Here is a 10246-nt window from a genome sequence, read left to right as displayed (position 1 = left end):
CTTTCTATATAGAAAAGTTCTAAAGAAATGTTGTCTGGAGCAGAGAAAATTTGTCTATAGAAATGCTCTCTAGAACAGACCCTATTTTCTATAGAAAGTTTGTCTATAACAGAGCAACGTTTTCTACAGAAAAGTTGTCTTGTAACAGAGCAAACTTTTCCTATAAAAAAGTTGTCTGTAACAAAGCAACATTTTCTATAGAAAAGTTGTCTGTAACAGAGCAACTTTTTCTATAGAAAATTTGTCTGTAACAGAGCAACATTTTCTATAGAAAAGTTGTCTGAAACAGAGCCACATTTTCTATAGAAGAGTTATCTGTAACAGATCAACATTTTCTATAGAAAAGTTGTCTGAAACAGAGAAACATTTTCTATAGAAAATTTGTCTGTAACAGAGTAACATTTTCTATAGAAAAGTTGTCTATAACAGAGCAACATTTTCTATAGAAAAGTTGTCTATAACAGAGCAACATTTTCTATAGAAAAGTTGTCTATAACAGAGCAACATTTTCTATAGAAAAGTTGTCTGTAATAGAGCAACATTTTCTATAGAAAAGTTGTTTGTTATAGAGCAACTTTTTCTATAGAAAAGTTGTTTGTTATAGAGCAACTTTTTCTATAGAAAAGTTGTCTGAAACAGAGCAACATTTTTCTATAGAAAAGTTGTGTGAAACAGAGCAACATTTTCTATGAAAAGTTGTCTGAAACAGAGCAATTTTCTCTATAGAAAATTGTCTACAACAGAGCTACTTTTTCTATACAAAAGTTGTCTGTAAGAGAGCAACTTTTTCTATACAAAAGTTGTCTGTAAGAGAGCAACTTTTTCTATACAAAAGTTGTCTGTAAGAGAGCAATTTTTTCTATACAAAAGTTGTCTGAAACAGAGCAACTTTATCTATAGAAAAGTTGTCTGAAACAGAGCAACTTTATCTATAGAAAGTTGTCTGTAAAAGAGCAACTTTTTCTATAGAAAAGTTGTCTGTAACAGAGCAACTTTTTGTATAGAAAAGTTGTCTATAACAGAGCAACATTTTCTATAGAAAAGTTGTCTGTAACAGAGCAACATTTTCTATAGAAAAGTTGTCTGTAACAGAGCAACATTTCCTATAGAAAGTTGTCTGTAACAGAGCAACATTTTCTATAGAAAAGTTGTCTGTAACAGAGCAACTTTTTCTAATGAAATGTCGTCTGTAAGAGATCAACTTTTTATATAGAAATTTCGCATTCGCCTGTTTGAATACGCCTTAGTGTAAGTCCAATAAAAACTATGCTGCCATATTATTTAGCTAAACGGCTCGCCAATTAACAAATTATTTTGACTTTCAATTTGCAAATTAACACATCATTTGGCAAGTTAGTTTTCTTATTTTGTTCACTCTTTTATTTATTTTAAAATTGTTATCTTTATGATGCCGCCATTTTTCACTGGGGAAATTAACAATTTCATGCAACTACGATATTTGTCAAATGTGAAAAATTTTAAAAAGAAAAAAGTAAAAAAAAACATATAAATTGCCAAAGTAATATTTTTGCTTTATCATGTTTAAAGTTTTTGCACTAAAAAAGATAATAGACAAAAAAACTATGTAATCTGTCAGTTTTGAGCGGAAAAACATGACATAATTTTTCAACATAATTTAGTTAATTGTACTAAATTATAAAAAAAAACTACTTTGGCGGCATAATTTAAATTAAATAAGATTTTTGTTTCGTATTAATAAAGTTGTAGAGTTTTGATAAAATTTGCACAGTTAAATCGTTTAGCTTTTGATTTAATTGTTAAATTTAGTAATTTAATGCTGTTTAGACGGCTTTTTGTAAAATTTTAAAGATGCATTTATAATTATAAATATATTGCAATGGTTTTTGCATTAAAAGATTTAGCGAAAAGTAATAAAATTTGGGATTAACCCATCTGGTAACTTTTCTTAATATAAATCCTTAATTGGTAACACTGTTTTCCTAAGTAAGTAGTTGCCAGATGAATTATTTCATTTAATTGGTTTGGTTTCAAGCTTAAGTGATTTTAACTTATTTATCAATTATTATTTATTTATAAAATTGTAAATTAATTATAAACTCTTTACAAAAAACATTTTACAAAATTCTTTCTTAGTTTTTTTTATTAACACAAAACGGTAAATGACCAGTTACTTATTAGCCACGAATTAAATAAAAGAAACGAAGCGTTAAAAATTTGTGTTTTCTTCTATTTAATTGTTAATTAAAAACAAATAAATAATTAACTAACATATTTTTAAAACAGTTAAGAAAAGTAAGAAAAAAATAAAAATAGCGAAAGGCCCACCATTATTAAAAGAATTTAAATAATTTTACTTAAGGCTTTAAGGAAAAAAATTACAAAAATTTTAATTAATACTTGCAGTTATTATAAAAATTTTGTTAATAATTTTAAACTGTTTCTTTAAGAATTTAATTGTTAACAAATTTGTGGCAATTAAAATTGAAGTGTAAACAAATGTTTTTAAAATATGTAAATTTTTTTTATTAAACGGAAGTTTTAAGACCCAAAAGAAAAACCTCTTTAATTAGTGTAAAGAAATTGTTTTCAATATTTTCTTTGTTTTTGTTAAATATAGCTTACAGGGTCTAAATATTACCATGAGTTTTATTTTTCTTGTTTTTCTAAAGTAAATTACGTTAATAAAGGGTTTCCAAATACAGTTGTTATAACTGAAATTTCTGGTTTTCGACTAAATTTAATAAAATACTTAAAAAATTCCTTTATTTTTAAGAAATTATTAATGATTTTAGTTCCCTCGAATTCTTTATAAAACTGCCCAAATCCCGGGAATTGAAAAATGTTGTGACTTTAAGAAACCCTAACCGTAACATCTATTAATAAACTTGGTTTAATATCATGGGAAATTTTGTTATTTTTCTGTGTTTTTTGTTTAGTTTAGGTTTCTTATGATGAAAAACTATGATTACATAGAGTGTAACTATTACATATTCCAACATACTGTATAATAAATCTTAACCAAGTATTATTATACTTCCACAACAACTGCTCAGAGCCATGATATCTGTTTTGATATGCATTATATTACAAACATACCTATATACGAGGGCTGTGCAGAAAAGATTGGTTATATATTCAGATAGATAGATAAGATAGTAGATAGATAGATAGATAGATAGATAGATAGATAGATAGATAGATAGATAGATAGATAGATAGATAGATAGATAGATAGATAGATAGATAGATAGATAGATAGATAGATAGATAGATAGATAGATAGATAGATAGATAGATAGATAGATAGATAGATAGATAGATAGATAGATAGATAGAGATAGATAGATAGATAGATAGATAGATAGATATAGATAGATAGATAGATAGATAGATAGATAGATAGATAGATAGATAGATAGATATAGATAGATATAGATAGATAGATAGATAGATAGATAGATAGATAGATAGATAGATAGATAGATAGATAGATAGATAGATAGATAGATAGATAGATAGATAGATAGATAGATAGATAGATAGATAGATATAGATAGATAGATAGATAGATAGATAGATAGATAGATAGATAGATAGATAGATATAGATAGATAGATAGATAGATAGATAGATAGATAGATAGATAGATAGATAGATAGATAGATAGATAGATAGATAGATAGATAGATAGATAGATAGATAGATAGATAATAGATAGATAGAAGATAGATAGATAGATAGAATAGATAGATAGATAGATAGATAGATAGATAGATAGATAGATAGATAGATAGATAGATAGATAGATAGATAGATAGATAGATAGATAGATAGATAGATAGATAGATAGATAGATAGATAGATAGATAGATAGATAGATAGATAGATAGATAGATCGATAGATAGATAGATAGATAGATAGATAGATAGATAGATAGATAGATAGATAGATAGATAGATAGATAGATAGATAGATAGATAGATAGATAGATAGATAGATAGATAGATAGATAGATAGATAGATAATAGATAGATAGATAGATAGATAGATAGATAGATAGATAGATAGATAGATAGATAGATAGATAGATAGATAGATAGATAGATAGATAGATAGATAGATAGATAGATAGATAGATAGATAGATAGATAGATAGATGATAGATAGATGATAGATAGATAGATAGATAGATAGATAGATAGATAGATAGATAGATAGATAGATAGATAGATAGATAGATAGATAGATAGATAGATAGATAGATACCAAAAGAAACAGTCCCCTTTGTGTGTTTTTTCACAATTCCTCAATTCATTAGTTAATTCCTTCAACAACCCTCGTACATTCGCTGCATTTCATCATGCACTCATTCATTCACTTATTTAAGTCATATACACTCATTTGTTTATTCATTAAACATCATGCATATTGTAATTAAACATTTCTTGTTGTTGCTGCTGATGTTGTTAAGAAATTGTTAAAGAAAATACCGTTAAAAGCGTAATTTAACTTTAAACTTTAAATGAAACTATACTAGTTACAAAGGAATGCAAATTTAACTTCTTTTTTAACACACAAACAAAAACACTTCATAACAACAATAATTTATTAATATATAATGAAAATTGTTGCTAATCTTAGCTATTTATTTTATTATTATGATTAATTTGTTATTTTCTTTTCATAAGAAAAACAATTAATTGCAACAATGTCTTTAGCAGGTTATTGTTAAATTAATGTTTTGACATTAACAATGTTTGTTTACCTTTATTCGTCATCATATTCATTCACTTACATTGTTGTCATCATGTTACCATACCTATATTTATTTTAGCGTTTTTTTTTTTTTTTCTACTCTCTACATAATTGCCGGACATCCTTTGAAGTTTTGTAACTACACTGCTAGAAATATTGTGTGTAAATTGTCATGTTTTAATTGTCATTGCCTTTTATAATTTTAGTCATTTATTTTTAACAATATTAAATTGTTGAAGTTGCATCAACCTGTTGTTTAAATAAATTGAATGTTATTAATCAATTAGCGGCTTTTTTTTCAGTTTAGTATTGCTGTTTGTCATATAAATAATTTATTTCATTTATTTTAATGAACATTATTATAGTGTGTAGATAGATAGATAGATAGATAGATAGATAGATAGATAGATAGATAGATAGATAGATAGATAGATAGATAGATAGATAGATAGATAGATAGATAGATAGATAGATAGATAGATAGATAGATAGATAGATAGAGATAGATAGATAGATAGATAGATAGATAGATAGATAGATAGATAGATAGATAGATAGATAGATAGATAGATAGATAGATAGATAGATAGATAGATAGATAGATAGTAGATAGATAGATAGATAGATAGATAGATAGATAGATAGAAAGATATGTAGATAAATAGATGGAAAGGTTGATAAATGGGCAATTACCTTAGCCCCATGAATCTCTATAAAATAGAAAAGTTTATTAATAAAAATATTTAACATCTTCCCTGGAAGAGAAATTTATTGAATATTTTAAATAATTGTAAAAATTTATTTCAATTCTAGTAAAAACTTTTATATTCCAAACATTGTATTTATACGAAGGCATTGCTAATTTTCTGTTTGAACCATTAATTTAAGTCCAATCCAAAAAAGAAATATTTCCTTTTCAATTAAAAACATTTGTTACAATTTTCCCCATTCAAGAGAAGATAAAAATGCAATTGATAGCAAGCGATTAAAATTTGATTTCAAACCATTTTTTTAATAGCAAATGTATTTCAAACTCTTTAAGTATTTTTCAAAATGACAACAATTTATAGTGTTTTTAGGCAATTATGTTGTTATTTTTAATAAGCTGCTCTTTCTCTTACTCTCCCTACTCTAGCAGAGATAACGCTACTTTAATCGATAAATTAGTTTGTTAGAGATTGTAGTAAAAGTATCTGCTTTACATTCAGAAACGTTAACTATATGTGTTGGGTCCTGCTTTGGGTTTTTTTCCTTAGTTAATTGAAATTTAATGTTTTTCAGTTTATCTTTTGCTCTCAATTTTCAAAATGTGTGTAGAAATGTTAATACAATTGTATGTTTATTTTATTTATAACTGTTTTGATTTAACAACAAGTATTTTTTTTTTTACAAATGATGAGTATAACTAAATTTTAATGGTCTCGTGCCTGTTTTTTTTTTTTCAATCGTTAAGGAATTGAATTGTAAATAATGTTACAAATAATTTTTTAAGAGTGGGCCGCATGTTAATGATTATAATGTCTATTTATTTTTTATAAATCATTTGCAATGGCTTTTTTCTTTTGGTTTATATCTCTGGTAAACGTATAAATTACTCCTTTTAGTCAAATTGTTGTGAAAAAAATAACGATTAGATTAGAAAAAATGAAAGTTTAACCTTGGTTTCTTCTCCGTTTTTGCAATTCTTCATTAAAGTTAATTGCCGTTAATTTACACTTGTTATAATTAGTTACAAAAATATGTACAAATGTCTCTTGTAGATAAAAAAAGAAAATTATTTTCTTTTTAAATAAAATGTTTAACTGTCAAGTTGTGGCAGTCTGTAGAAATATATCTTTTCATCGTTTGTACTTGTAAATCTTTAACTTTTTTTAATTACTGGTCTAAAATTATGACCACCTGTTGACCAAAAGATGTCATGGTATTTAACGTTTCTCATTAATTTATGTTTTTCTACTAATCCTTGTCTTTCGGTTTATCATGTTTCTTCGGTTTACATTTAACAAGACATTTGTTACATTTTTGTTTTTTTTTTTTCTTTAGTATTTTGACAGAAAGTTGTCTATGGTCTAATACATTTTTTGATTTTCTAATTATTTATATATGTTGCTTGCTAATTTGATGGTTTGTTAGTTACACTTACAGAATTATTTAAAGTTGTTTAATGAATGACAGTTAAAATTTCTTTTCTATAGAAAATATTTGCTAGGTTAAGTTATATAATACACATTTATTTCTCCAAGTGTATTTTTCACGCCAAAGAGCTGCTTTTTCTATTATTTCTTCATCTCTAGGTGTTTACTTTTTATTAATTTGTATTGAAAAATGTGTGAAATGTAAATCTGACAATTTAGCAAACAATTACATCTGTCAATTTCACAAATTGGTTAATTAAGTAACATAAAACTAGCTTTTATTTAACTTAAAAATTTGTAGATAAACCCTGAGCAGTTTAATAATAGGTCTCAAACACAAAATAGAAGATTTGAAAACGACACCTAGTCCTTAATTAATTATACTAATTGTTTATTATATTTCAATATTATTATATTGCCTTTTACTAGCTTAAATATCTTATCGCTCACTTCTCATCTCCATATTAATTTTACAAAATACACCAAAAATAACCTAAATTATGTTTAAACTTAAAGCAAATAATCATTACATGTGTATAAACAATTAAAAACCTAAAATTATTTTAATACAATCAATTAAAAAACCACAAACAAAAAAATGTAAACATTAAAAAAATAGAGAGGACCCCATTGAATAAAACTGCACATGAACACATGCAACTCTGTAAATAAGCATTAGTGATGGCGATAACAATCAGTGATGGGAAATCAACAAGTTTAATTGTTTAGAAGTATAGGTAGGTCAACTATGCAGTTTTTCATACATTCATTAATACGTTCAGTGAGGCATATAGTATATTAAACAAAAAAAACTAAACGCGTAAGTTAGCAGCAAATTATTATTAATGATTCTGCTTTTTTTTTTCTTTCTTTTACAAAGACAAAAACCGAAAAGTTGTAATGAGTTGTCGTGGTCAGACTGGGTTAAAAAGAGCAAATTGATTTAAATGGAAATTAGTTAATGTTATTGTTTTAGGCTATTCTTTTGTCTGTCAAACGGAAATGTCATTAAACATATTTTGAAAACATTGTTACTTTTAAATGCGTTTTAAACTGAACAATTTCATATTTTTATGATGAGTTTTTTTTTTTGTTTTGAAATTATCTACTAAAAACATGGTTGTTGTTTAAGTTTAAAGAATTGCAGTTCTAGAAACAACACATACATACATACATACGTTTTATGATTATTAAGAAAAGAAAAAGTTTTAGTGTCATGGTAATAAAACGGGTTAGATCTTTTTACGAAATAGTATGTGACGAACATGTGGTTCTTATTAATTTGTTAAAACATAATTTGAAGAATTTTTAAAAAACTTTAATTCTTTCCAAAATCTTTGTTTAGAAAACTACATAGAGGGGAAAAAGGTACCTAAATGTTAACAAACGTGGTAAGCTCACTATTTACAAACAATCCGTTGCCAATAGTGAGCTTACCACGTTTGTTAACATTTACACAACGGATGTGTATAAAATTTAGATTTCAACAACGACGTTATCAACATTACATAGTGTTGTCGTACGTATGTATATACATACTTCGACAACGGATGTTATTGAAAACTTATAAACTCTTTGGTGTCAATTTGGTACCAGGCGTGTATATTTCCTTTTCCCTCTGTGTACAGAAAATCACAGAATTTTCTATTCCTTTTTGGCTATTCAAACTTTATTTAAATTAATTTCTTATTTGCTCTCGTCTAAACTAAATATCACTAATAAATATCATACCAAATTGATAGCATAATAATTGTAAATTAAAGAGTAAATAAAAACTAAACATCTTTTGAATCTAATGTTTTTCGACTGCTTTTGATAATGATGATAAACAGCATTAAATTTTATTGCAATTGAATTTATTTTTAGAGAAAAAAAAAATTGCAAAGAAAGCTAAATAACAAAAAAAAAATGCACTAAAATTAAACATCTGTGCAATAAGTCCGTCAAAATGTATTAAAGAAAACCCACCTCACACAGCTGCATTTTAAAGACAATTTGCTCTGGGTATTTTTGTGGGCAATTTTCAAACGAAAATTGATGTTTAAAACTCCTCTGCTATTGATGCTGAGTGGCAAAAACAAATGTCAAATGTGTTGTAGCCAATATTGAAGAGCAGAGCTTTAAATGAATGACAAGTTAAATCTTTTTAATAATTTTGATTAAAAATAGTTGACCATACGGATTAAGGAAATAATAGGGGTTCTATAAATCGATAGTCTAACTATCTTGTAAATGTCGAATAATCGATTTTATAGACAAAAGTCGAAAGAAGTCAAAATGGGTCGAAAAAGTTGTAAAAAGTAAAAAATTTACCTCTCTAAAAAGATGCAATTCTTTTAGAAAACTTTAAGCTTTTAACTTAAAAATGCTAATGTAGCTTGAAGGCTTTTTATAAAGATCATATTGAGGATTCTTTCTCTCTCTCTCTCCCCGATGATCATCAACGTCAGACAAAAACATTAAATGGTGTTGAAGTTAAAACAGCAGTGGTAGTCGACAAACGAATCTATAACATAGTAAAGTTTTTTTTTAAAGTAGCAAAAAACATTTGGAGTTTAAGGAAGGAGTTTGTTGTCCGTCCATTCCCCTATAAATATAAATAGTTTTAAAGATTATAGATGGTATAAGAGAGTTAATATTAAATGATGTTGATGATGCCAAGTTGATGTCTCTGGCATCTAACTGGTCGTTTGTCTGTCTATTCCATTAAAAATGCTGCCTGTTTGAAATCTTCATATTTACAATGTAGTGTGTGGGGGTATTTTATTGAATGGATTTAAATTGATCAGTAAAATGAAAAACTTTTTTTTTAGTAAAGACAATTTGCACAATATTTTGTATTGATTACTTTTTGTAATAATTGCTTTTAACTACAGCTATGAATCTTTTTGTGTGGATTGCGTGCCACTAACAATAATAATATTTTTGGGGTTCAGACAGATTTTAAGAAATATGTCTATTTGTTATTTAACTACGAAATAATAAATGAATTATGTTAATGTTACTTTCGAAATTTAAACCAAAGTTAAGATATAAATATATTTTTATTTTCATTTATAATAAGAAGAGAGACAGATAGATAGATAGATAGATAGATAGATAGATAGATAGATAGATAGATAGATAGATAGATAGATAGATAGATAGATAGATAGATAGACAGATAGACAGATAGACAGATAGACAGATAGACAGACAGACAGACAGACAGACAGACAGACAGACAGACAGACAGGCAGACAGACAGATAGATAGATAGATAGATAGATAGATAGATAGATAGATAGATAGATAGATAGATAGATCGATAGATAGATAGCTAGATAGATAGATAGATAGATAGAGATAGCTCGATAGATAGATAGATAGATAG

General features: G+C 26.3%; 1 protein-coding gene across 1 annotated transcript in view; it reads left to right on the top strand.

The window, feature by feature from the left end:
* Positions 1 to 4314: 4314 nt before the first annotated feature.
* The window catches only part of LOC119600531 (microtubule-associated protein Jupiter-like), an 18965-nt gene continuing 13033 nt past the window's right edge, over positions 4315 to 10246 (top strand). Inside the window, exons 1-2 of the mRNA XM_037950796.1 lie at positions 4315 to 4322; positions 9409 to 9414. The gene's annotated coding sequence lies outside the window, so the exon portion shown is untranslated. The remainder of the gene's footprint in view (positions 4323 to 9408; positions 9415 to 10246) is intronic.

This window comes from Lucilia sericata, unplaced genomic scaffold (assembly GCF_015586225.1).
Source record: "Lucilia sericata isolate MDLA Ls3-8-SP2 unplaced genomic scaffold, ASM1558622v1 Contig000116F_arrow, whole genome shotgun sequence".
Lineage (NCBI taxonomy): Eukaryota > Metazoa > Arthropoda > Insecta > Diptera > Calliphoridae > Lucilia > Lucilia sericata.
Note: the sequence above shows the minus strand (reverse complement) of the source record. Positions and strands in the feature narration are given on the sequence as shown.